The sequence below is a fragment of the Rutidosis leptorrhynchoides genome, chromosome 3 (assembly GCF_046630445.1).
Source record: "Rutidosis leptorrhynchoides isolate AG116_Rl617_1_P2 chromosome 3, CSIRO_AGI_Rlap_v1, whole genome shotgun sequence".
Taxonomy (NCBI): Eukaryota; Viridiplantae; Streptophyta; class Magnoliopsida; order Asterales; family Asteraceae; genus Rutidosis; species Rutidosis leptorrhynchoides.
Genome location: NC_092335.1, coordinates 681,024,258 through 681,052,229, shown reverse-complemented (window position 1 = coordinate 681,052,229; position 27,972 = coordinate 681,024,258).

Here is a 27,972-nt window from a genome sequence, read left to right as displayed (position 1 = left end):
GCGAGGTTTTGACCTCTATATGAGACGTTTTTCAAAGACTGCATTCATTTTAAAACAAAACATAACCTTTATTTCATCAATAAAGGTTTAAAAATCTTTACGTAGATTATCAACTAATGATAATCTAAAATATCCTGTTTACACACGACCATTACATAATGGTTTACAATACAAATATGTTACAACAAAATAAGTTTCTTGAATGCAGTTTTTACATAATATCATACAAGCATGGACTCCAAATCTCGTCCTTATTTAAGTATGCGACAGCGGAAGCTCTTAATAATCACCTGAGAATAAACATGCTTAAAACGTCAACAAAAATGTTGGTGAGTTATAGGTTTAACCTATATATATCAAATCATAATAATAGACCACAAGATTTCATATTTCAATACACATCCCATACATAGAGATAAAAGTCATTCATATGGTGAACACCTGGTAACCGACATTAACAAGATGCATATATAAGAATATATCCATCATTCCGGGACACCCTTCGGATATGATATAAATTTTGAAGTACTAAAGCATCCGGTACTTTGGATGGGGCTTGTTGGGCCTGATAGATCTATCTTTAGGATTCGCGTCAATTAGGGTGTCTGTTCCCTAATTCTTAGATTACCAGACTTAATAAAAAGGGGCATATTCGATTTCGATAATTCAACCATAGAATGTAGTTTCACGTACTTGTGTCTATTTTGTAAATCATTTATAAAACCTGCATGTATTCTCATCCCAAAAATATTAGATTTTAAAAGTGGGACTATAACTCACTTTCACAGATTTTTACTTCGTCGGGAAGTAAGACTTGGCCACTGTTGATTCACGAACCTATAACAATATATACATATATATTAAAGTATGTTCAAAATATATTTACAACACTTTTAATATATTTTGATGTTTTAAGTTTATTAAGTCAGCTGTCCTCGTTAGTAACCTATAACTAGTTGTCCACAGTTAGATGTACAGAAATAAATCGATAAATATTATCTTGAATCAATCCACGACCCAGTGTATACGTATCTCAGTATTGATCACAACTCAAACTATATATATTTTGGAATCAACCTCAACCCTGTATAGCTAACTCCAACATTCACATATAGAGTGTCTATGGTTGTTCCGAAATATATATAGATGTGTCGACATGATAGGTCGAAACATTGTATACGTGTCTATGGTATCTCAAGATTACATAATATACAATACAAGTTGATTAAGTTATGGTTGGAATAGATTTGTTACCAATTTTCACGTAGCTAAAATGAGAAAAATTATCCAATCTTGTTTTACCCATAACTTCTTCATTTTAAATCCGTTTTGAGTGAATCAAATTGCTATGGTTTCATATTGAACTCTATTTTATGAATCTAAACAGAAAAAGTATAGGTTTATAGTCATAAAAATAAGTTACAAGTCGTTTTTGTAAAGGTAGTCATTTCAGTCGAAAGAACGACGTCTAGATGACCATTTTAGAAAACATACTTCCACTTTGAGTTTAACCATAATTTTTGGATATAGTTTCATGTTCATATTAAAAATCATTTTCTCAGAATAACAACTTTTAAATCAAAGTTTATCATATTTTTTAATTAACTAACCCAAAACAGCCCGCGGTGTTACTACGACGGCGTAAATCCGGTTTTACGGTGTTTTTCGTGTTTCCAGGTTTTAAATCATTAAGTTAGCATATCATATAGATATAGAACATGTGTTTAGTTGATTTTAAAAGTCAAGTTAGAAGGATTAACTTTTGTTTGCGAACAAGTTTAGAATTAACTAAACTATGTTCTAGTGATTACAAGTTTAAACCTTCGAATAAGATAGCTTTATATGTATGAATCGAATGATGTTATGAACATCATTACTACCTTAATTTCCTTGGATAAACCTACTGGAAAATAGAAAAATGGATCTAGCTTCAATGGATCCTTGGATGGCTCGAAGTTCTTGAAGCAGAATCATGACACGAAAACAAGTTCAAGTAAGATCATCACTTGAAATAAGATTGTTATAGTTATAGAAATTGAACCAAAGTTTGAATATGATTATTACCTTGTATTAGAATGATAACCTACTGTAAGAAACAAAGATTTCTTGAGGTTGGATGATCACCTTACAAGATTGGAAGTGAGCTAGCAAACTTGAAAGTATTCTTGATTTTATGAAACTAGAACTTTTGGAATTTATGAAGAACACTTAGAACTTGAAGATAGAACTTGAGAGAGATCAATTAGATGAATAAAATTGAAGAATGAAAGTGTTTGTAGGTGTTTTTGGTCGTTGGTGTATGGATTAGATATAAAGGATATGTAATTTTGTTTTCATGTAAATAAGTCATGAATGATTACTCATATTTTTGTAATTTTATGAGATATTTCATGCTAGTTGCCAAATGATGGTTCCCACATGTGTTAGGTGACTCAAATGGGCTGCTAAGAGCTGATCATTGGAGTGTATATACCAATAGTGCATACATCTAAAAGCTGTGTATTGTACGAGTACGAATACGGGTGCATACGAGTAGAATTGTTGATGAAACTGAACGAGGATGTAATTGTAAGCATTTTTGTTAAGTAGAAGTATTTGATAAGTGTATTGAAGTCTTTCAAAAGTGTATAAATACATATTAAAACACTACATGTATATACATTTTAACTGAGTCGTTAAGTCATCGTTAGTCGTTACATGTAAGTGTTGTTTTGAAACCTTTAGGTTAACGATCTTGTTAAATGTTGTTAACCCAATGTTTATAATATCAAATGAGATTTTAAATTATTATATTATCATGATATTATCATGTATGAATATTTCTTAATATGATATATATATACATTAAATGTCTTTACAACGATAATCGTTACATATATGTCTCGTTTAAAAATCATTAAGTTAGTAGTCTTGTTTTTACATATGTAGTTCATTGTTAATATACTTTATGATATGTTTTCTTATCATAGTATCATGTTAACTATATATATATATCCATATATATGTCATCATATAGTTTTTACAAGTTTTAACGTTCGTGAATCACCGATCAACTTGGGTGGTCAATTGTCTATATGAAACATATTTCAATTAATCAAGTCTTAACAAGTTTGATTGCTTAACATGTTGGAAACATTTAATCATGTAAATATCAATCTCAATTAATATATATAAACATGGAAAAGTTCGGGTCACTACAGTACCTACTCGTTAAATAAATTTCGTCCCGAAATTTTAAGCTGTTGAAGGTGTTGACGAATCTTCTGGAAATAGATGCGGGTATTTCTTCTTCATCTGATCTTCACGCTCCCAGGTGAACTCGGGTCCTCTACGAGCATTCCATCGAACCTTAACAATTGGTATCTTGTTTTGCTTAAGTCTTTTAACCTCACGATCCATTATTTCGACGGGTTCTTCGATGAATTGAAGTTTTTCGTTGATTTGGATTTCATCTAACGGAATAGTGAGATCTTCTTTAGCAAAACATTTCTTTAAATTCGAGACGTGGAAAGTGTTATGTACAGCCGCGAGTTGTTGAGGTAACTCTAGTCGGTAAGCTACTGGTCCGACACGATCAATAATCTTGAATGGTCCAATATACCTTGGATTTAATTTTCCTCGTTTACCAAATCGAACAACGCCTTTCCAAGGTGCAACTTTAAGCATGACCATCTCTCCAATTTCAAATTCTATATCTTTTCTTTTAATGTCAGCGTAGCTCTTTTGTCGACTTTGGGCGGTTTTCAACCGTTGTTGAATTTGGATGATCTTCTCGGTAGTTTCTTGTATAATCTCCGGACCCGTAATCTGTCTATCCCCCACTTCACTCCAACAAATTGGAGACCTGCACTTTCTACCATAAAGTGCTTCAAATGGCGCCATCTCAATGCTTGAATGGTAGCTGTTGTTGTAGGAAAATTCTGCTAACGGTAGATGTCGATCCCAACTGTTTCCGAAATCAATAACACATGCTCGTAGCATGTCTTCAAGCGTTTTTATCGTCCTTTCACTCTGCCCATCAGTTTGTGGATGATAGGCAGTACTCATGTCTAGACGAGTTCCTAATGCTTGCTGTAATGTCTGCCAGAATCTTGAAATAAATCTGCCATCCCTATCAGAGATAATAGAGATTGGTATTCCATGTCTGGAGACGACTTCCTTCAAATACAGTCGTGCTAACTTCTCCATCTTGTCATCTTCTCTTATTGGTAGGAAGTGTGCTGATTTGGTGAGACGATCAACTATTACCCAAATAGTATCAAAACCACTTGCAGTCCTTGGCAATTTAGTGATGAAATCCATGGTAATGTTTTCCCATTTCCATTCCGGGATTTCGGGTTGTTGAAGTAGACCTGATGGTTTCTGATGCTCAGCTTTGACCTTAGAACACGTCAAACATTCTCCTACGTATTTAGCAACATCGGCTTTCATACCCGGCCACCAAAAATGTTTCTTGAGATCCTTGTACATCTTCCCCGTTCCAGGATGTATTGAGTATCTGGTTTTATGAGCTTCTCTAAGTACCATTTCTCTCATATCTCCAAATTTTGGTACCCAAATCCTTTCAGCCCTATACCGGGTTCCGTCTTCCCGAATATTAAGATGCTTCTCTGATCCTTTGGGTATTTCATCCTTTAAATTTCCCTCTTTTAAAACTCCTTGTTGCGCCTCCTTTATTTGAGTAGTAATGTTATTATGAATCATTATATTCATAGATTTTACTCGAATGGGTTCTCTGTCCTTCCTGCTCAAGGCATCGGCTACCACATTTGCCTTCCCCGGGTGGTAACGAATCTCAAAGTCGTAATCATTCAATAATTCAATCCACCTACGCTGCCTCATATTCAGTTGTTTCTGATTAAATATGTGTTGAAGACTTTTGTGGTCGGTATATATAATACTTTTGACCCCATATAAATAGTGCCTCCAAGTCTTTAATGCAAAAACAACCGCGCCTAATTCCAAATCATGCGTCGTATAATTTTGTTCGTGAATCTTCAATTGTCTAGACGCATAAGCAATCACCTTCGTTCGTTGCATTAATACACAACCGAGACCTTGCTTTGATGCATCACAATAAATCACAAAATCATCATTCCCTTCAGGCAATGACAATATAGGTGCCGTAGTTAGCTTTTTCTTCAATAACTGAAACGCTTTCTCTTGTTCATCATTCCATTCAAATTTCTTCCCTTTATGCGTTAATGCAGTCAAGGGTTTTGCTATTCTGGAAAAGTCTTGGATGAACCTTCTGTAGTAACCAGCTAGTCCTAAAAACTGGCGTATGTGTTTCGGAGTTTTCGGGGTTTCCCACTTTTCAACAGTTTCTATCTTTGTCGGATCCACCTTAATACCTTCTTTGTTCACTATGTGACCGAGGAATTGAACTTCTTCCAACCAAAATGCACACTTTGAAAACTTAGCGTACAATTCTTCCTTCCTCAATACTTCTAACACCTTTCTCAAATGTTCACCGTGTTCTTGGTCATTCTTTGAGTAAATAAGTATGTCATCAATGAAAACAATGACAAACTTGTCAAGGTATGGTCCACACACTCGGTTCATAAGGTCCATGAACACAGCTGGTGCATTAGTTAAACCAAACGGCATGACCATAAACTCGTAATGATCGTAACGTGTTCTGAAAGCAGTCTTTGGAATATCATCTTCTTTCACCCGTATTTGATGATACCCGGAACGTAAGTCAATCTTTGAATAAACAGACGAGCCTTGTAGTTGATCAAATAAGTCGTCGATTCTCGGTAGTGGGTAGCGGTTCTTGATGGTAAGTTTGTTCAACTCTCGGTAGTCGATACACAACCTGAATGTACCATCTTTCTTCTTGACAAACAAAACAGGAGCTCCCCACGGTGATGTGCTTGGTCGAATGAAACCACGCTCTAAAAGTTCTTGTAATTGGCTTTGCAGTTCTTTCATCTCGCTGGGTGCGAGTCTGTAAGGAGCACGAGCTATTGGTGCAGCTCCTGGTACAAGATCTATTTGAAATTCAACGGATCGATGTGGGGGTAATCCCGGTAATTCTTTCGGAAATACATCGGGAAATTCTTTTGCAATGGGAACATCATTGATGCTCTTTTCTTCAGTTTGTACTTTCTCGACGTGTGCTAGAACAGCATAGCAACCTTTTCTTATTAGTTTTTGTGCCTTCAATTTACTAATAAGATGTAGCTTCGTGTTGCCCTTTTCTCCGTACACCATTAAGGGTTTTCCTTTTTCTCGTATAATGCGAATTGCATTTTTGTAACAAACGATCTCCGCTTTCACTTCTTTTAACCAGTCCATACCGATTATCACATCAAAACTCCCTAACTCTACTGGTATCAAATCAATCTTAAATGTTTCGCTAACCAGTTTAATTTCTCGATTCCGACATATATTATCTGCTGAAATTAATTTACCATTTGCTAATTCCAGTAAAAATTTACTATCCAAAGGCGTCAATGGACAACTTAATTTAGCACAAAAATCTCTACTCATATAGCTTCTATCCGCACCCGAATCAAATAAAACGTAAGCAGATTTATTGTCAATAAGAAACGTACCCGTAACAAGCTCCGGGTCTTCCTGTGCCTCTACCGCATTAATATTGAAAACTCTTCCACGGCCTTGTCCATTCGTGTTCTCCTGGTTCGGGCAATTTCTAATAATGTGGCCTGGTTTTCCACATTTATAACAAACTACATTGGCATAACTTGCTCCGACACTACTTGCTCCGCCATTACTCGTTCCGACACCATTTGTTCCTTTCGTTCTATTAACCCCTGGTCCGTAGACCTCACACTTCGCCGCGCTATGACCATTTCTTTTACACTTGTTGCAAAATTTGGTGCAGAACCCCGAGTGATTCTTTTCACACCTTTGGCATAGCTGCTTCTGATTGTTGTTGTTGTTGAGGTTATTATTGTTGTTGGGATGATTGTTGTAGTTGCTGTTGTTGTTGTTGTTGTTGTTGTTGGGCCGTTTGTTGTAGTTGCGATTGATGTTGCGATTGTTGGGATAATTGTTGCGATTATTGTTGTAATTGCTGTTGTTGTTGTATTGGTGATTCTTATCACCGTTTTCCTCCCACTTTCTTTTGACTTGCTTCACATTGGCCTCTTCAGCAGTCTGTTCTTTAATTCTTTCTTCAATCTGGTTCACTAGTTTGTGAGCCATTCTACATGCCTGTTGTATGGAGGCGGGCTCGTGTGAACTTATATCTTCTTGGATTATTTCCGGTAATCCTTTCACAAACGCGTCGATCTTCTCTTCCTCATCTTCGAATGCTCCCGGACACAATAGGCACAATTCTGTGAATCGTCTTTCGTACGTGGTAATATCAAATCCTTGGGTTCGTAACCCTCTAAGTTCTGTCTTGAGCTTATTGACCTCGGTTCTGGGACGGTACTTCTCGTTCATCAAGTGCTTGAATGCTGACCACGGTAGTGCGTACGCATCATCTTGTCCCACTTGCTCTAGATAGGTATTCCACCATGTTAACGCAGAACCTGTGAAGGTATGCGTAGCGTACTTCACTTTGTCCTCTTCAGTACACTTACTTATGGCAAACACCGATTCAACCTTCTCGGTCCACCGTTTCAATCCGATCGGTCCTTCGGTTCCATCAAATTCTAAAGGTTTGCAGGCAGTGAATTCTTTGTAGGTGCATCCTACACGATTTCCTGTACTGCTAGATCCAAGGTTATTGTTGGTATGTAGCGCAGCCTGTACTGCGGCTATGTTTGAAGCTAGAAAAGTACGGAATTCCTCTTCATTCATATTCACGGTGTGTCGAGTAGTCGGTGCCATTTCCTTCAAAATAGTTAAATGGAACAAGTTAATCATACAGAATATTAAGAGTAGTTAATAGTATTTCGTAGCATAATATGAACTCATTTATAAAAGCTTTTTCTTCATATTAGCGTTTTATAAGTTTAAATTCGGGTAGTACCTACCCGTTAAGTTCATACTTAGTAGCTAATATACAATTCAACTACTACAATTCTATATGAAAAACTGATTGTAATAATATTTCGCGTTCAAACTTTTATACAATATTTTACAAACTTACAATACCGCTTATTTTACATAAAGCATGAAATATAGCACACAATAACTTTGATACAAGATAGTTGTGAAGACAATTCTAGCTAGTACACAAGTCGTTCGGCAAAGGCAATAAAGACACGTAATTCATACGTCCAGAAACAAGTCATGCATTCTGGTTTTACTAGGACTACTTCCCATCCTTGGTCTTGTGCAACATAACCGTTATGGCCGTTGATAAGACAGCGTGTTGTAACATCATCAAAGGGACGAGGGTTACGTAATGTCCAACAGTCCCGTAATAATCTAAAAACCTCATTTCTTACCCCAATTACCGACTCCGTCACTTGTGGAAACGTTTTGTTTAATAGTTGTAGCCCGATGTTCTTGTTCTCACTTTGGTGAGAAGCGAACATTACTAATCCGTAAGCATAACATGCTTCTTTATGTTGCATGTTAGCCACTTTTTCTAAATCACGAAGTCCAATATTCGGATATATTGAGTCAAAATAATTTCTTAACCCGTTGCGTAAAATAGCATTTGGGTTCCCCGCAATATATGCGTCAAAGTAAACACATCGTAACTTATGGGTTTCCCAATGTGATATCCCCCATCTTTCAAACGAAAGTCTCTTATAAACCAAGACATTCTTGGAACGTTCTTCGAATGTCTTACAAACTGATCTCGCCTTAAATAGTTGTGCCGAAGAATTCTGGCCGACTCTAGACAAGATTTCATCAATCATGTCTCCGGGTAGGTCTCTTAAAATATTGGGTTGTCTATCCATTTTGTGTTTTTAAACTGTAAAATAGACAAGAGTTAGTTTCATAAAAAAATACTTATTAATACAAGCAATTTTTACATATATCATAAAGCATAAGAACACTATATTACATATATTACACCACACGAATACAACTATCTTATTCCGACTCGCTCGTTTCTTCTTCTTCGGTTTTGGTTCGTTTTGCCAAGTTTCTAGGGATATATGATGTTCCCCTAATACGAGCCGTCGTTTTCCACATTGGTTTAGAAAAACCTGGTGGTTTAGAGGTTCCCGGGTCATTGTTACAACTTAAGGACTTCGGGGGTTGACGATACATATAAAGTTCATCGGGGTTGGAATTAGATTTCTCTATTTTTATGCCCTTTCCCTTATTATTTTCTTTTGCCTTTTTAAATTCAGTTGGGGTAATTTCTATAACATCATCGGAATTCTCGTCGGAATCCGATTCATCGGAGAATTGGTAATCCTCCCAATATTTTGCTTCCTTGGCGGAAACACCATTGACCATAATTAACTTTGGTCGGTTGGTTGAGGATTTTCTTTTACTTAACCGTTTTATTATTTCCCCCACCGGTTCTATTTCTTCATCCGGTTCCGATTCTTCTTCCGGTTCCGATTCTTCTTCCGGTTCTGACTCTTCTTCCGGTTCCTCTTCGGGAACTTGTGAATCAGTCCACAAATCATTCCAATTTACATTTGACTCTTCATTATTATTAGGTGAGTCAATGGGACTTGTTCTAGAGGTAGACATCAATCACATAATATCAAACATGTTAAGAGATTAATATATCACATAATATTCATATGTTAAAAATATATAGTTTCCAACAAAAATGTTAAGCAATCATTTTTAAAGAAAACACGGTCGAAGTCCAGACTCACTAATGCATCCTAACAAACTCGATAAGACACACTAATGCAAATTTTCTGGTTCTCTAAGACCAACGCTCGGATACCAACTGAAATGTCCCGTTCTTATTGATTAAAAACGTTCCATATTAATTGATTTCGTTGCGAGGTTTTGACCTCTATATGAGACGTTTTTCAAAGACTGCATTCATTTTAAAACAAAACATAACCTTTATTTCATCAATAAAGGTTTAAAAATCTTTACGTAGATTATCAACTAATGATAATCTAAAATATCCTGTTTACACACGACCATTACATAATGGTTTACAATACAAATATGTTACAACAAAATAAGTTTCTTGAATGCAGTTTTTACACAATATCATACAAGCATGGACTCCAAATCTCGTCCTTATTTAAGTATGCGACAGCGGAAGCTCTTAATAATCACCTGAGAATAAACATGCTTAAAACGTCAACAAAAATGTTGGTGAGTTATAGGTTTAACCTATATATATCAAATCATAATAATAGACCACAAGATTTCATATTTCAATACACATCCCATACATAGAGATAAAAGTCATTCATATGGTGAACACCTGGTAACCGACATTAACAAGATGCATATATAAGAATATCCCCATCATTCCGGGACACCCTTCGGATATGATATAAATTTCGAAGTACTAAAGCATCCGGTACTTTGGATGGGGCTTGTTGGGCCTGATAGATCTATCTTTAGGATTCGCGTCAATTAGGGTGTCTGTTCCCTAATTCTTAGATTACCAGACTTAATAAAAAGGGGCATATTCGATTTCGATAATTCAACCATAGAATTTAGTTTCACGTACTTGTGTCTATTTTGTAAATCATTTATAAAACCTGCATGTATTCTCATCCCAAAAATATTAGATTTTAAAAGTGGGACTATAACTCACTTTCACAGATTTTTACTTCGTCGGGAAGTAAGACTTGGCCACTGTTGATTCACGAACCTATAACAATATATACATATATATTAAAGTATGTTCAAAATATATTTACAACACTTTTAATATATTTTGATGTTTTAAGTTTATTAAGTCAGCTGTCATCGTTAGTAACCTATAACTAGTTGTCCACAGTTAGATGTACAGAAATAAATCGATAAATATTATCTTGAATCAATCCACGACCCAGTGTATACGTATCTCAGTATTGATCACAACTCAAACTATATATATTTTGGAATCAACCTCAACCCTGTATAGCTAACTCCAACATTCACATATAGAGTGTCTATGGTTGTTCCGAAATATATATAGATGTGTCGACATGATAGGTCGAAACATTGTATACGTGTCTATGGTATCTCAAGATTACATAATATACAATACAAGTTGATTAAGTTATGGTTGGAATAGATTTGTTACCAATTTTCACGTAGCTAAAATGAGAAAAATTATCCAATCTTGTTTTACCCATAACTTCTTCATTTTAAATCCGTTTTGAGTGAATCAAATTGCTATGGTTTCATATTGAACTCTATTTTATGAATCTAAACAGAAAAAGTATAGGTTTATAGTCAGAAAAATAAGTTACAAGTCGTTTTTGTAAAGGTAGTCATTTCAGTCGAAAGAACGACGTCTAGATGACCATTTTAGAAAACATACTTCCACTTTGAGTTTAACCATAATTTTTGGATATAGTTTCATGTTCATATTAAAAATCATTTTCTCAGAATAACAACTTTTAAATCAAAGTTTATCATAGTTTTTAATTAACTAACCCAAAACAGCCCGCGGTGTTACTACGACGGCGTAAATCCGGTTTTACGGTGTTTTTCGTGTTTCCAGGTTTTAAATCATTAAGTTAGCATATCATATAGATATAGAACATGTGTTTAGTTGATTTTAAAAGTCAAGTTAGAAGGATTAACTTTTGTTTGCGAACAAGTTTAGAATTAACTAAACTATGTTCTAGTGATTACAAGTTTAAACCTTCGAATAAGATAGCTTTATATGTATGAATCGAATGATGTTATGAACATCATTACTACCTTAATTTCCTTGGATAAACCTACTGGAAAAGAGAAAAATGGATCTAGCTTCAATGGATCCTTGGATGGCTCGAAGTTCTTGAAGCAGAATCATGACACGAAAACAAGTTCAAGTAAGATCATCACTTGAAATAAGATTGTTATAGTTATAGAAATTGAACCAAAGTTTGAATATGATTATTACCTTGTATTAGAATGATAACCTACTGTAAGAAACAAAGATTTCTTGAGGTTGGATGATCACCTTACAAGATTGGAAGTGAGCTAGCAAACTTGAAAGTATTCTTGATTTTATGAAACTAGAACTTTTGGAATTTATGAAGAACACTTAGAACTTGAAGATAGAACTTGAGAGAGATCAATTAGATGAAGAAAATTGAAGAATGAAAGTGTTTGTAGGTGTTTTTGGTCGTTGGTGTATGGATTAGATATAAAGGATATGTAATTTTGTTTTCATGTAAATAAGTCATGAATGATTACTCATATTTTTGTAATTTTATGAGATATTTCATGCTAGTTGCCAAATGATGGTTCCCACATGTGTTAGGTGACTCACATGGGCTGCTAAGAGCTGATCATTGGAGTGTATATACCAATAGTACATACATCTAAAAGCTGTGTATTGTACGAGTACGAATACGGGTGCATACGAGTAGAATTGTTGATGAAACTGAACGAGGATGTAATTGTAAGCATTTTTGTTAAGTAGAAGTATTTTGATAAGTGTATTGAAGTCTTTCAAAAGTGTATAAATACATATTAAAACACTACATGTATATACATTTTAACTGAGTCGTTAAGTCATCGTTAGTCGTTACATGTAAGTGTTGTTTTGAAACCTTTAGGTTAACGATCTTGTTAAATGTTGTTAACCCAATGTTTATAATATCAAATGAGATTTTAAATTATTATATTATCATGATATTATCATGTATGAATATCTCTTAATATGATATATATACATTAAATGTCTTTACAACGATAATCGTTACATATATGTCTCGTTTAAAAATCATTAAGTTAGTAGTCTTGTTTTTACATATGTAGTTCATTGTTAATATACTTTATGATATGTTTTCTTATCATAGTATCATGTTAACTATATATATATATATCCATATATATGTCATCATATAGTTTTTACAAGTTTTAACGTTCGTGAATCACCGATCAACTTGGGTGGTCAATTGTCTATATGAAACATATTTCAATTAATCAAGTCTTAACAAGTTTGATTGTTTAACATGTTGGAAACATTTAATCATGTAAATATCAATCTCAATTAATATATATAAACATGGAAAAGTTCGGGTCACTACATAATTAAGCAACCAATAAGCCAAGTAATTATCATTAGAAAATAACAATTAGTTTTACGTAGTCATAATATTCCAATTATGACCAAAATTAATCGTGTACAGGGTACATAGCTCGTTCTAAACGTCAAGTGACACTAACGGTCATAAAAGCATTCGAGGATCAAGTTAAGTAACTACGTACTTAATAACACGTTTTGAAATATAAACGAAAGTAATCAACATGAATAATGATCCCAGAATATAATATAGCTCAGTACGCACAAATACGCAGTTTCGTGAAAGTAATAAGCACAAAAATATAAGTCGAAAAAGTCGGGTTGTTAGAGTTGTCCCATATCCGCTTGTCACGGAGCAATACACCTAGCGGTTTTGTTGGTTAATTTGACACCTACGGATGATACGAAATTATCAAGTTTCTTGATTTCGTGTAAGGCACATGTATCACATATTTACAAGTTTGGACATTTCGAGTTTATCTGCATTTGTGGAGACGAAAATAGCTTCAACAACATCATCAACAATGGCTCTTCGAAATTTGCTATGGTCTGCCCTTTTTCGGACATGGCTTATTCTTTTCATCATTTCGCTTGGTTAAAAATTTCGGGTCTTCCGATTACATATGGATCGAAGGAAAATGCCTCGAAGGTTGCCTAATTATTTGGCGAAGTTGTGGCAGTGGCAAAGATGACAAACGACTTGGGTAATGTAGCCTCTCTTTATGCCCTTATTAAATCTTCAAATGCAAAGTATATCCATGATTCTGTTGAAGTCGATTTCAAGGGTCCAGTGTATTCTAGATTTAGCGTTTGGGTTTCAGAGGTGTCAGATATTAATAGCTTGAACCGTATCCTTTTTGACGAGTTTGATCAACGTTTTTTGTTAGCTACCAATAGATTTGTAGTCAATAGTGGATCATTGGTCGTTAATAATTATGTTCGGGTTGATAAGGACTCGATGTACTCTTCACATTTGGACACCTTGAATCTGTCTTTAAAGGATGTTTCAAACCGTGACAGCTTGGTTGGGGATCTCAAATCAGATTCGGTTGATAAGGGGGTTGTGCTTGCTAGTTATTCAAATGAGACCAATGAGGAGGTTCCAAAGTTGATAATGGTGTGGTTCTAACTTTTGGATCTTCTAAACCAAATACTTCTGTGGATAGCAATAATATGCTTTTCATAGACACTGATAAAGGATCAACCACTATTGAAGGTGCTTGTGATAAATCTCTTAAGGATCAGGACTTAGGTGCTAATTCTTTTGGTGCCCCTGATTTGTAGAAAAGGATTGTGTTTGGCAACAGGTTGAGGTGGTACCACCTCCTGGTGGTGTTGCTTTTAATTTTCTAGGTGTACAAGCTGAACAAGATGTTAACAATGTGATCGAGGGTAATTCTTGTCCTTCAAAAAAACCATGTGTGTGACGCCCCGTACAAAACCATCGTGTACGATGCGTCAACAACAGGATCTTCACACGGTCAAACTGTAGTGACCCGAACTTTTCCATGTTTATATATATTAATTGAGATTGATATTTACATGATTAAATGTTTCCAACATGTTAAGCAATCAAACTTGTTAAGACTTGATTAATTGAAATATGTTTCATATAGACAATTGACCACCCAAGTTGACCGGTGATTCACGAACGTTAAAACTTGTAAAAACTATATGATGACATATATATGGATGTATATATAGTTAACATCATACTATGATAAGTAAACATATCATTAAGTATATTAACAATGAACTACATATGTAAAAACAAGACTACTAACTTAATGATTTTTAAACGAGACATATATGTAACGATTATCGTTGTAAAGACATTTAATGTATATATATCATATTAAGAGATATTCATACATGATAATATCATGATAATATAATAATTTAAAATCTCATTTGATATTATAAACATTGGGTTAACAACATTTAACAAGATCGTTAACCTAAAGGTTTCAAAACAACACTTGCATGTAACGACTAACGATGACTTAACGACTCAGTTAAAATGTATATACATGTAGTGTTTTAATATGTATTTATACACTTTTGAAAGACTTCAATACACTTATCAAAATACTTCTACTTAATAAAAATGCTTACAATTACATCCTTGTTCAGTTTCATCAACAATTCTACTCGTATGCACCCGTATTCGTACTCGTACAATACACAGCTTTTAGATGTATGTACTATTGGTATATACACTCTAATGATCAGCTTTTAGCAGCCCATGTGAGTCACCTAACACATGTGGGAACCATCATTTGGAAACTAGCATGAAATATCTCATAAAATTACAAAAATATGAGTAATCATTCATGACTTATTTACATGAAAACAAAATTACATATCCTTTATATCTAATCCATACACCAACAACCAAAAACACCTAAAAACACTTTCATTCTTCAATTTTCTTCATCTAATTGATCTCTCTCAAGTTCTATCTTCAAGTTCTAAGTGTTCTTCATATATTCTACAAGTTCTAGTTACATAAAATCAAGAATACTTTCAAGTTTGCTAGCTCACTTCCAATCTTGTAAGGTGATCATCCAACCTCAAGAAATATTTGTTTCTTACAGTAGGTTATCATTCTAATACAAGGTAATAATCATATTCAAACTTTGGTTCAATTTCTATAACTATAACAATCTTATTTCAAGTGATGATCTTACTTGAACTTGTTTTCGTGTCATGATTCTGCTTCAAGAACTTCGAGCCATCCAAGGATCCGTTGAAGCTAGATCCATTTTTCTCTTTTACAGTAGGTTTATCCAAGGAACTTAAGGTAGTAATGATGTTCATAACATCATTCGATTCATACATATAAAGCTATCTTATTCGAAGGTTTAAACTTGTAATCACTAGAACATAGTTTAGTTAATTCTAAACTTGTTCGCAAACAAAAGTTAATCCTTTTAACTTGACTTTTAAAATCAACTAAACACATGTTCTATATCTATATGATATGCTAAATTAATGATTTAAAACCTGGAAACACGAAAAACACCGTAAAACCGGATTTACGCCGTCGTAGTAACACCGCGGGCTGTTTTGGGTTAGTTAATTAAAAACTATGATAAACTTTGATTTAAAAGTTATTATTCTGAGAAAATGATTTTTATTATGAACGTGAAACTATATCCAAATGTAATGACCCGGACTTTTTCGATCGATCTATACTTATAAGATTAATATTTACATAAATTAAACCTTACCAACATGATAAGCAATCCAAATTGTTGAGATTTATGTTTTTGAAAAGAGTTTTACACAACGTTTGACCGTCTAGTTTGACCGATGATATCACGAACTATATAATATATGATAATTATACGTTTGTGTGTATATATGTATATATACATATTTAACATGATCTAAGGATGTTTTAATATCTCATTTTGTATTAATAACAATAAGTTATAAGTATATTTTGAAACTACTAATTTAAGTTTTCAAAACAATAACCATACGTAACGTTATTTGACATAAAAACTTATAACCTATAATGTTTATACATATATCGTATATGTAATGTATTTAATCACTTTTTAAGGACTTAAATACATAAAACAATATAAGTATATTCACAAAAGATAACTATATTTGAATCCTCGTTCCATTTTCACAGGATTTCTATACGTATATCTAGAGTATATGTACTCGTATCATACCTAGCTTCTATACGTATTTACTATTGGTATATACACATCAAATCACCACCTAACCAGCCCTTGTTCATGCCTTATGTATAAGGTAATTACTTTTGTATTATTGTATGACTAATTAACAAGATTACAAACTTGAAAATTGTCTTTGTCTCCCCCCATTCACGTTTTTAAAGGGGTTAAGAGTACTCCATTTTTGATTCATTTTTACCTCAAATCTCTAGCTAAATACACACACACTTATGAACCCTAAACACCTTAACCATCTCAGCTCACAACCATGAAGATCTAGCTTCAAAAACATCACTTAATCACCATAATAAAACTCTTACAAAAACACTTCAAGAATCCTTCCAAGAACACAAGTTTACTTCCAATCTTTCATCCAACTCCACCACTCTTTTGGTTCTAGGTTTTTACTTCTCTTTTACAGCAATCTTGTCCAAGTAACTTGAGGTAGTAACTTTGTTCATAACCTTATTCGATTCATATATATATAGCTATCTTATTTTGTGGTATAAAATTTTAACAACAAGAACATAGTTTGAATGTTTTCAAACTTGTTTGCAAACTAAATAGATCCTTCTAACTTAACTTTTAAAATACTTCAAGACCTGTAATATTTCATAAATATATGCTAATTTAACAAGGTATAACTTGGTTTTTCAAAGAACACCTTAAAAACTGAATTTACGACGTTGGAGTGCAACCGGGGGCTGTTTTGGGTTGGATAATTAAAAACTATCTTGAACTTTGAATTGGAGGTTTATTTTCTGGAAAATTGATATTTACTATGAATATGATAACACATAAAAATTTCATGATTTAACTCAAAGTATAAGTATTTTTAGAAAAATAATCATTTAATGTTGTTTACATAAGGGAAAATGATCAACTTCATAAGTTTCACCAAAGTTTGACCTATGACCTGTGATTTCGAATACAAACTAAGGTATTTACAGTTCATAGTCTTAAAGAAGAACTCGATCCAAGGAAGTGGCAAGCTGAACCAACGAAAACGGAGTTGTAACGAAGAAACTATGACCAAAACAAGATCGGATATCCAAAACTAGTTTAGCCACGAAAATAATTGGAGAAAAATTAAATGAATCACATCTTTCTAAAATAACATGATATTTTATATATATGTACTCATAATTTAATTTTATATATTTCAGGACCACCCGTAAACAATACGAGAAGATTAATCATAAGATCCCATGATTGTACGCAACACGTCATTTGACAACACCGGTACTTTATGTACGCAACACGTCATTTGACAACACCGGTACCATGGGTCAAGATTAATCCCGACCAATACAAATACGATGGGGTTTTATTTATTTCGATGGGGGTTTTATTTATTAAACACCTAAATATGAACCATTAAAATTGAATTACTAACATCGGACTGCTAACTACGGACTAAGAAATTATTAAAACTATTAAAAGTATAATAAGTATATATATGTGACGATTGTTTAAAATGGAAATATATTGATAAACTATATATGGATAGGTTCGTGATATCAACCGGAGACCAAGTCAAAATATATATATCTTCAAGGTAAAAGTGAGTATATAGTCCCACTTTTAAACTCTAAATATTTCGGGATGAGAATACATGTATTTTATGTTTTACGATATGGACACAAGTAACTGAAAAATATATTCTACATTGAGTTGTACCACTGGCATACTTCCCTGTAGCTTGGTAACTATTATTTACAGCGGTATTGTAAACGCGAATCCTGTTGATAGATCTATCGGGCCTGACAACCCCAACCGGACTGGACGACCAGTATTCAACGGTTGCACAGTACTTCGTTTCGTGACTATACTTGGTACAGTGTAGTAAGATTTCATAATAAAGGGAATATGCGACGTGATTAAATGTTAAGTATGGTTACCAAGTGCTCAACCACTTAGAATACTTTTATTAAAATGTTCATATATGAAATCTTGTGGTCTATATATATATATATATTGCTGCCGGCATTAAACCTATATCTCACCAACTTTATGTTGACGTTTTAAGCATGTTTATTCTCAGGTGATAACTAAAAGCTTCCGCTGCAACATGTTGAATTTAAGCAAGATCTTGAGTATGCATATTTGTGTCAAAAATAAAACTGCATATCCGAGGAATTGTAATGTAAAATATGCTAGAAATCGTATTGTTATCATCACATGTAAAGTTTGTAAGTCTAAGATTATCGCTAAACGATAATCATCTTTTTATTGTCTAAAGCTTGTATTAAAATAAGAGTTATGGTTTGTAATGTAAAATAAATGCAGTTGTTCTTTTAAAAATGTCGCATATAGAGGTCAATACCTCGCAATGAAATCATACGTTATCTAACTCGTTCTTATGGTTAAGGACGGGTTATGACATGTGGTATCAGAGCGGTGGTCTTAGCGAACCAGGTTTGCATTAGTGTGTCTAACTGATAAGTCGTTAGGATACATTAGTAAGTCTGGACTTTGACCGGGTCTGATTTAAAAACCATTGCTTATCATTGTTGGTTAAAATTTATATGTAAATATTATGTAGTACTAATGGGTTAGTTGTTGTGTGATAGATGTCGGGCTCAAAACTTGTCATCACATTCAGTGACTCCGAATCAGAATCTTCAGATGGTGTTCCAGTCATTAACCTATCCGATGACGAAAATAATATCTTTGGGGAAGACTCACAAATTCCGGATGAACCGACTATAGAGAACCCGGAAAGTGAACCCGAGGAGGAAAGTGAACCCGAGGAGGAAAGTGAACCCGAGGAAGAAATACAGGAAATTACGAAAGACAAGTTCGAATTAGGAAAGAAATGAAAGGCTAATGAATTAGAAAATTCAAATCCCGAGTTTAGTGAGGATGATGTGGCACCAACTCCACTAGACACTACCACCCCTATTCCCGCTATTCCTATTCGTTCTATCCCGGCATCCAGTTCTTCAGTCCCACAGCCAAAATATAGGCAGACAGCTAGGATAAGCGTTAGGCGATTCATTGAACCTAAACGTCTTAGAAAATAGACCAAACGATGCGCTGCCGTACTAAACCATGGGATCATATAATGTTTTGTATAATATTATTAGTGTGGTTTGCTTAATGTTCGATGTAAGATAAGCATATGTAAAATAGTGAAGTGTGAAATGCAATAATTTTCCATGGTTAAGTATTATTTAGATGGTAGTAATTGATTCTGTACTAAGCTATTAAGTATGGACATTAACGGGTAGGTACTACCCTAGATATAATTATAAAACGCTAATAAGAAGAAAAGGCTTTTATAATAATACCTGGTTCATATAATTAATAAGCTATAATGTACTGTAAATATACACTACATCTATAATATTCCATGTGAATAATTATTTTCTTTTCATTCTTATAGAAGAATATGGCGCGATTGAACCGAATGACGGAACAAGAAATCCAGGAACTCATCAATCAGTGAGTGAACGACAGAATGATATGGGTCGAGGCTGCAAGAGGTGCTGCAGTTAACCCAAATCCTCGTGTGGGGTGCACTTACAAAACTTTTCAAGCTTGCAAGCCCTCATCATTCAGTGGAACAGAAGGACCGATCGGTTTAACCTGGTGGATAGAAAAGATGGAGACTGTGTTTAAAATCAGTGGTTGTGTTGAAAAGGACATGACCAAGTATGCATCGTGCACTTTACAAGATAGTGCACTCACGTGGTGGAAAAATTATGTGAAGGCTGTAGGAGGAGATGTAGCTTATGATACCCCATGGGAAGAATTCAAAATAATGTTAATCAACGAGTATTGTCCAAGGAACGAGGTTAGGAAGTTGGAAGATGAATTACGAAGCCTGAAGGTTGTTGGTACTGAAATCACCAACTACAATCAGCGATTCATGGAATTAGTTTTGCTATGTCCTGAATTGGTTCCAACCGAAGAACGGAAGATTGAAATGTACAAAGATGGTTTGCCCAAAAAGGTCAAGGCAAATGTTACAGCATCGAAACCTAAGACAATTCATGAAGCTATAACCATGGCAAACGAGCTAATGGATCAGGTCATCATGGATAAGAAAGTATCCAATACTGATGTGAAGGTATCAGGTAACAAAAGAAAGTGGAATGGAAATTATGATCGAGGTAACCAACAACAATCTTTTAAGAAACAAGAAATCACGCAAGGTGCGGGTAGTGGTTTAAGCTTTGGTTACAAAGGACAAAATCCTTTATGTAACCGATGCCACAAACATCACTCTGGCTACTGTAATGTGGTATGCAACAAATGTAATCGAAAGGGTCATCTTGCTGAAGATTGTAGGGCTCTCGTTACAAATACAAATGGTACCAAGACTCCTGCCACCAATGCAAATAGAACTGCTTTGGCTACCATTACTTGTTATGGGTGTGGAAAACAAGGTCACTATAAGAGCCAGTGTCCGAATCCAGAGAAGAATAATGGATCTGCACGTGGAAGAGCATTTGTTATTAATGCTAGAGAGGCGTGTGAAGACCCGGAGCTTGTTACGGGTACGTTTACCATTAATAACTTATCCGCATCTATTATATTTGATACTGGTGCCGATAGAAGTTACGTGAGTAGAGGCTTTTACGCTAAATTGAATTGTTCATCATTACCTCTAGATGCTAAGTACATGATTGAGTTAGCTAATGGTAAACTAATTAAAGCCGATAAAATTTGCCGTGATTGTAAAATAAATTTAGCCGGAGAAACATTTAAAATTGACTTAATACCCGTAGAATTAGGAAGTTTTCATGTAATAGTCGGCATGGACTGGATGTCCAAAGTAGGAGCTGAAGTTGTGTGTGCCAAGAAGGCAATTCGCATTCCTTGTAAGGATAGAATGCCGGTGATGATTTATGGAGAGAAGGGTAACTCAAAGCTAAAACTCATTAGTTATTTGAAAGCTCATAAGTGCTTGAAGAAAGGGTGCTACGCTATCTTAGCACATGTTAATAAAGTCGAAAAGAAAGAAAAAGAGAAGTGCATCAATGTCGTGCCTGTGGCAAGAGATTTTCCTGAAGTATTTCCGGAAGAGTTGCCGGGATTACCTCCATTTAGATCTGTAGAATTTCAAATAGATTTAGTACCAGGAGCTGCACCAGTTGCCCGTGCTCCATATAGACTTGCACCGTCCGAGTTAAAAGAACTTCAGAGTCAGTTAAAAGAATTACTGGATCGTGGATTCATACGACCAAGTACTTCACCGTGGGGAGCTCCGATTCTATTTGTTAAAAAGAAAGATGGATCTTTTAGGATGTGTATAGATTATCGTGAATTAAATAAGTTAACTATCAAGAATCGGTATCCACTACCGAGAATTGACAACTTATTTGATCAACTCCAAGGATCATGTGTGTACTCGAAAATTGACCTAAGATCGGGCTATCATCAATTACGCGTCAAAGAAGAAGATATACCGAAAACTGCTTTTCGGACACGTTACGGTCATTACGAATTTTTGGTCATGCCGTTTGGGTTGACAAATGCGCCAGCTGTATTCATGGACCTCATGAATCGAGTTTGTAGTCCGTATTTAGATAAGTTTGTTATTGTTTTCATTGATGATATTCTTATCTATTCCAAGAGTGAGCAAGAGCATGAGCAGTATTTAAGGTTGATATTAGAGTTGTTGAGAAAAGAACAGCTATATGCTAAATTTTCTAAGTGTGCTTTTTGGTTGAAAGAAGTGCAATTTCTTGGCCACGTTGTTAGTAGCAAAGGAATTCAGGTTGATCCAGCAAAAATTGAAGCCATTGAAAAATGGGAGACTCCTAAGACACCAATGCAGATACGCCAATTTTTGGGTTTAGCCGGTTATTATAGAAGGTTTATTCAAGATTTTTCCCGAATAGCTAAGCCGTTGACAGCGTTAACGCAAAAAGGGAAGAAATATGAATGGACTTCTGAGCAGGAGAGTGCATTTCAATTACTGAAAAAGAAGTTGACTACGGCGCCTATTTTATCGTTACCAGAAGGGAACGATGATTTTGAAATATATTGTGACGCTTCACGACAAGGTTTTGGTTGCGTTCTTATGCAACGGAAGAAAGTTATTGCATACGCATCCCGACAATTGAAGATTCATGAGCGGAATTATACGACGCATGATCTAGAATTGGGAGCAGTCGTGTTTGCATTGAAGATATGGAGACACTACCTGTATGGGGTTAAATGCACTGTGTTTACTGATCATAAAAGCCTTCAACATATTTTTGATCAGAAACAGCTGAACATGAGGCAACGTAGGTGGGTCGAGTTAATAAACGACTATGATTGTGAAATTCGTTATCATCCCGGGAAAGCGAATGTGGTGGCTGACGCACTAAGCAGAAAGGAACGAGAACCAATTCGAGTACGAGCGATGAACATAAAAATTCGCATGAATCTCAACTCGCAAATCAAAGAAGTTCAACGAGAAGCACTTACTAAAGAAAACATAAGAAATGAAATAATGAAGAAGTATGAGAAGCAACTCGTTATACGGGAAGACGGAATTCGATATTTTGCAAATCGTATTTGGGTACCGAAGTTGGGTGGATTAAGGAAGTTGATATTGAACGAGGCACATAAGACAAGATACTCGATACATCCCGGAGTCGGAAAGATGTATCAAGATCTTAAGACACATTATTGGTGGCCTAATTTAAAGACAGACGTTGCAACATATGTTGGGGAATGTTTAACTTGTTCCAAAGTCAAAGCTGAACACCAAAAGCCATCAGGGTTACTTCAACAACCAGAAATCCCAGAATGGAAATGGGATGGTATTACCATGGATTTCATCACGAAGTTACCAAAGACTGCCTGGGGATACGACACCATTTGGGTGATTGTTGATCGTCTCACCAAGTCTGCACATTTCTTGCCTATAAAGGAAACGGATAGAATGGAGAAACTATTACGATTGTATATAAAGGAAATTGTTTCAAGGCATGGAATACCTATTTCCATTATATCTGATCGTGATAGTAGATTTACCTCAAAGTTCTGGCAATCACTACAGGAGGCCCTAGGAACTCGTTTGGATATGAGCACCGCATATCATCCGCAAACTGACGGCCAGAGTGAAAGAACAATTCAGACTCTTGAAGACATGCTCAGGGCATGTGTGATCGATTTTGGAAACGGATGGGATAAGTATTTACCGTTAGCAGAATTCTCGTATAATAATAGTTATCATGCGAGCATTAAAGCTGCGCCATTTGAAGCACTGTATGGGAGGAAGTGTAGATCTCCTATCTGTTGGAATGAAGTAGGATATCGACAATTAACTGGTCTCGAGATCATACATGAAACTACTGAAAAGATAGTACAAATCAAGGAGAGATTGAAAACAGCCCGTAGTCGCCAAAAGAGCTACGCCGATGTCCGAAGGAAACCATTAGAGTTTCAGATCGGTGACATGGTTATGTTAAAGGTGTCACCTTGGAAAGGTGTAATACGTTTTGGAAAAAGGGGTAAACTAAACCCAAGGTATGTAGGCCCGTTCAAGATCATCGAACGCATTGGACCGGTAGCTTATCGACTCGAGTTACCGCAACAACTCGCCGGAGTACATAATACCTTTCACGTCTCAAACCTTAAGAAGTGTCTTGCAAAGGAAGACCTCACCATTCCTCTTGAAGAAATCCATGTCGACGAGAAACTACAATTCATCGAAGAACCAATCGAAATCATGGACCGTGAAGTTAAACGGCTCAAGCAGAGCAACATACCGATCGTTAAAGTTCGTTGGAATGCACGAAGAGGTCCCGAGTTTACTTGGGAGTGAGAGGATCAAATGAAACAAAAATACCCGCATTTGTTTCCCGATGACGCAAAATAGGTACGATTTTAAAATTTCGGGACGAAATTTATTTAACGGGTAGGTACTGTAATGACCCGGACTTTTTCGATCGATCTATACTTATAAGATTAATATTTACATAAATTAAACCTTACCAACATGATAAGCAATCCAAATTGTTGAGATTTATGTTTTTGAAAAGAGTTTTACACAACGTTTGACCGTCTAGTTTGACCGATGATATCACGAACTATATAATATATGATAATTATACGTTTGTGTATATATATGTATATATACATATTTAACATGATCTAAGGATGTTTTAATATCTCATTTTGTATTAATAACAATAAGTTATAAGTATATTTTGAAACTACTAATTTAAGTTTTCAAAACAATAACCATACGTAACGTTATTTGACATAAAAACTTATAACCTATAATGTTTATACATATATCGTATATGTAATGTATTTAATCACTTTTTAAGGACTTAAATACATAAAACAATATAAGTATATTCACAAAAGATAACTATATTTGAATCCTCGTTCCGTTTTCACAGGATTTCTATACGTATATCTAGAGTATATGTACTCGTATCATACCTAGCTTCTATACATATTTACTATTGGTATATACACATCAAATCACCACCTAACCAGCCCTTGTTCATGCCTTATGTATAAGGTAATTACTTTTGTATTATTGTATGACTAATTAACAAGATTACAAACTTGAAAATTGTCTTTGTCTCCCCCCATTCACGTTTTTAAAGGGGTTAAGAGTACTCCATTTTTGATTCATTTTTACCTCAAATCTCTAGCTAAATACACACACACTTATGAACCCTAAACACCTTAACCATCTCAGCTCACAACCATGAAGATCTAGCTTCAAAAACATCACTTAATCACCATAATAAAACCCTTACAAAAACACTTCAAGAATCCTTCCAAGAACACAAGTTTACTTCCAATCTTTCATCCAACTCCACCACTCTTTTGGTTCTAGGTTTTTACTTCTCTTTTACAGCAATCTTGTCCAAGTAACTTGAGGTAGTAACTTTGTTCATAACCTTATTCGATTCATATATATATAGCTATCTTATTTTGTGGTATAAAATTTTAACAACAAGAACATAGTTTGAATGTTTTCAAACTTGTTTGCAAACTAAATAGATCCTTCTAACTTAACTTTTAAAATACTTCAAGACCTGTAATATTTCATAAATATATGCTAATTTAACAAGGTATAACTTGGTTTTTCAAAGAACACCTTAAAAACTGAATTTACGACGTTGGAGTGCAACCGGGGGCTGTTTTGGGTTGGATAATTAAAAACTATCTTGAACTTTGAATTGGAGGTTTATTTTCTGGAAAATTGATATTTACTATGAATATGATAATACATAAAAATTTCATGATTTAACTCAAAGTATAATATTTTTAGAAAAATAATCATTTAATGTTGTTTACATAAGGGAAAATGATCAACTTCATAAGTTTCACCAAAGTTTGACCTATGACCTGTGATTTCGAATACAAACTAAGGTATTTACAGTTCATAGTCTTAAAGAAGAACTCGATCCAAGGAAGTGGCAAGTTGAACCAACGAAAACGGAGTTGTAACGAAGAAACTATGACCAAAACAAGATCGGATATCCAAAACTAGTTTAGCCACGAAAATAATTGGAGAAAAATTAAATGAATCACATCTTTCTAAAATAACATGATATTTTATATATATGTACTCATAATTTAATTTTATATATTTCAGGACCACCCGTAAACAATACGAGAAGATTAATCATAAGATCCCATGATTGTACGCAACACGTCATTTGACAACACCGGTACTTTATGTACGCAACACGTCATTTGACAACACCGGTACCATGGGTCAAGATTAATCCCGACCAATACAAATACGATGGGGTTTTATTTATTTCGATGGGGGTTTTATTTATTAAACACCTAAATATGAACCATTAAAATTGAATTACTAACATCGGACTGCTAACTACGGACTAAGAAATTATTAAAACTATTAAAAGTATAATAAGTATATATATGTGACGATTGTTTAAAATGGAAATATATTGATAAACTATATATGGATAGGTTCGTGATATCAACCGGAGACCAAGTCAAAATATATATATCTTCAAGGCAAAAGTGAGTATATAGTCCCACTTTTAAACTCTAAATATTTCGGGATGAGAATACATGTATTTTATGTTTTACGATATGGACACAAGTAACTGAAAAATATATTCTACGTTGAGTTGTACCACTGGCATACTTCCCTGTAGCTTGGTAACTATTATTTACAGCGGTATTGTAAACGCGAATCCTGTTGATAGATCTATCGGGCCTGACAACCCCAACCGGACTGGACGACCAGTATTCAACGGTTGCACAGTACTTCGTTTCGTGACTATACTTGGTACAGTGTAGTAAGATTTCATAATAAAGGGAATATGCGACGTGATTAAATGTTAAGTATGGTTACCAAGTGCTCAACCACTTAGAATACTTTTATTAAAATGTTCATATATGAAATCTTGTGGTCTATATATATATATATATATATATATTGCTGCCGGCATTAAACCTATATCTCACCAACTTTATGTTGACGTTTTAAGCATGTTTATTCTCAGGTGATAACTAAAAGCTTCCGCTGCAACATGTTGAATTTAAGCAAGATCTTGAGTATGCATATTTGTGTCAAAAATAAAACTGCATATCCGAGGAATTGTAATGTAAAATATGCTAGAAATCGTATTGTTATCATCACATGTAAAGTTTGTAAGTCTAAGATTATCGCTAAACGATAATCATCTTTTTATTGTCTAAAGCTTGTATTAAAATAAGAGTTATGGTTTGTAATGTAAAATAAATGCAGTTGTTCTTTTAAAAATGTCGCATATAGAGGTCAATACCTCGCAATGAAATCATACGTTATCTAACTCGTTCTTATGGTTAAGGACGGGTTATGACACCAAAGATTATGGTTAAACTCAAAGTGGAAGTATGTTTTCTAAAATGGTCATCTAGACGTCGTTCTTTCGACTGAAATGACTACCTTTACAAAAACGACTTGTAAATTATTTTTCCGACTATAAACCTATACTTTTTCTGTTTAGATTCATAAAATAGAGTTCAATATGAAACCATAGCAATTTGATTCACTCAAAACGGATTTAAAATGAAGAAGTTATGGGTAAAACAAGATTGGATAATTTTTCTCATTTTAGCTACGTGAAAATTGGTAACAAATCTATTCCAACCATAACTTAATCAACTTGTATTGTATATTATGTAATCTTGAGATACCATAGACACGTATACAATGTTTCGACCTATCATGTCGACACATCTATATATATTTCGGAACAACCATAGACACTCTATATGTGAATGTTGGAGTTAGCTATACAG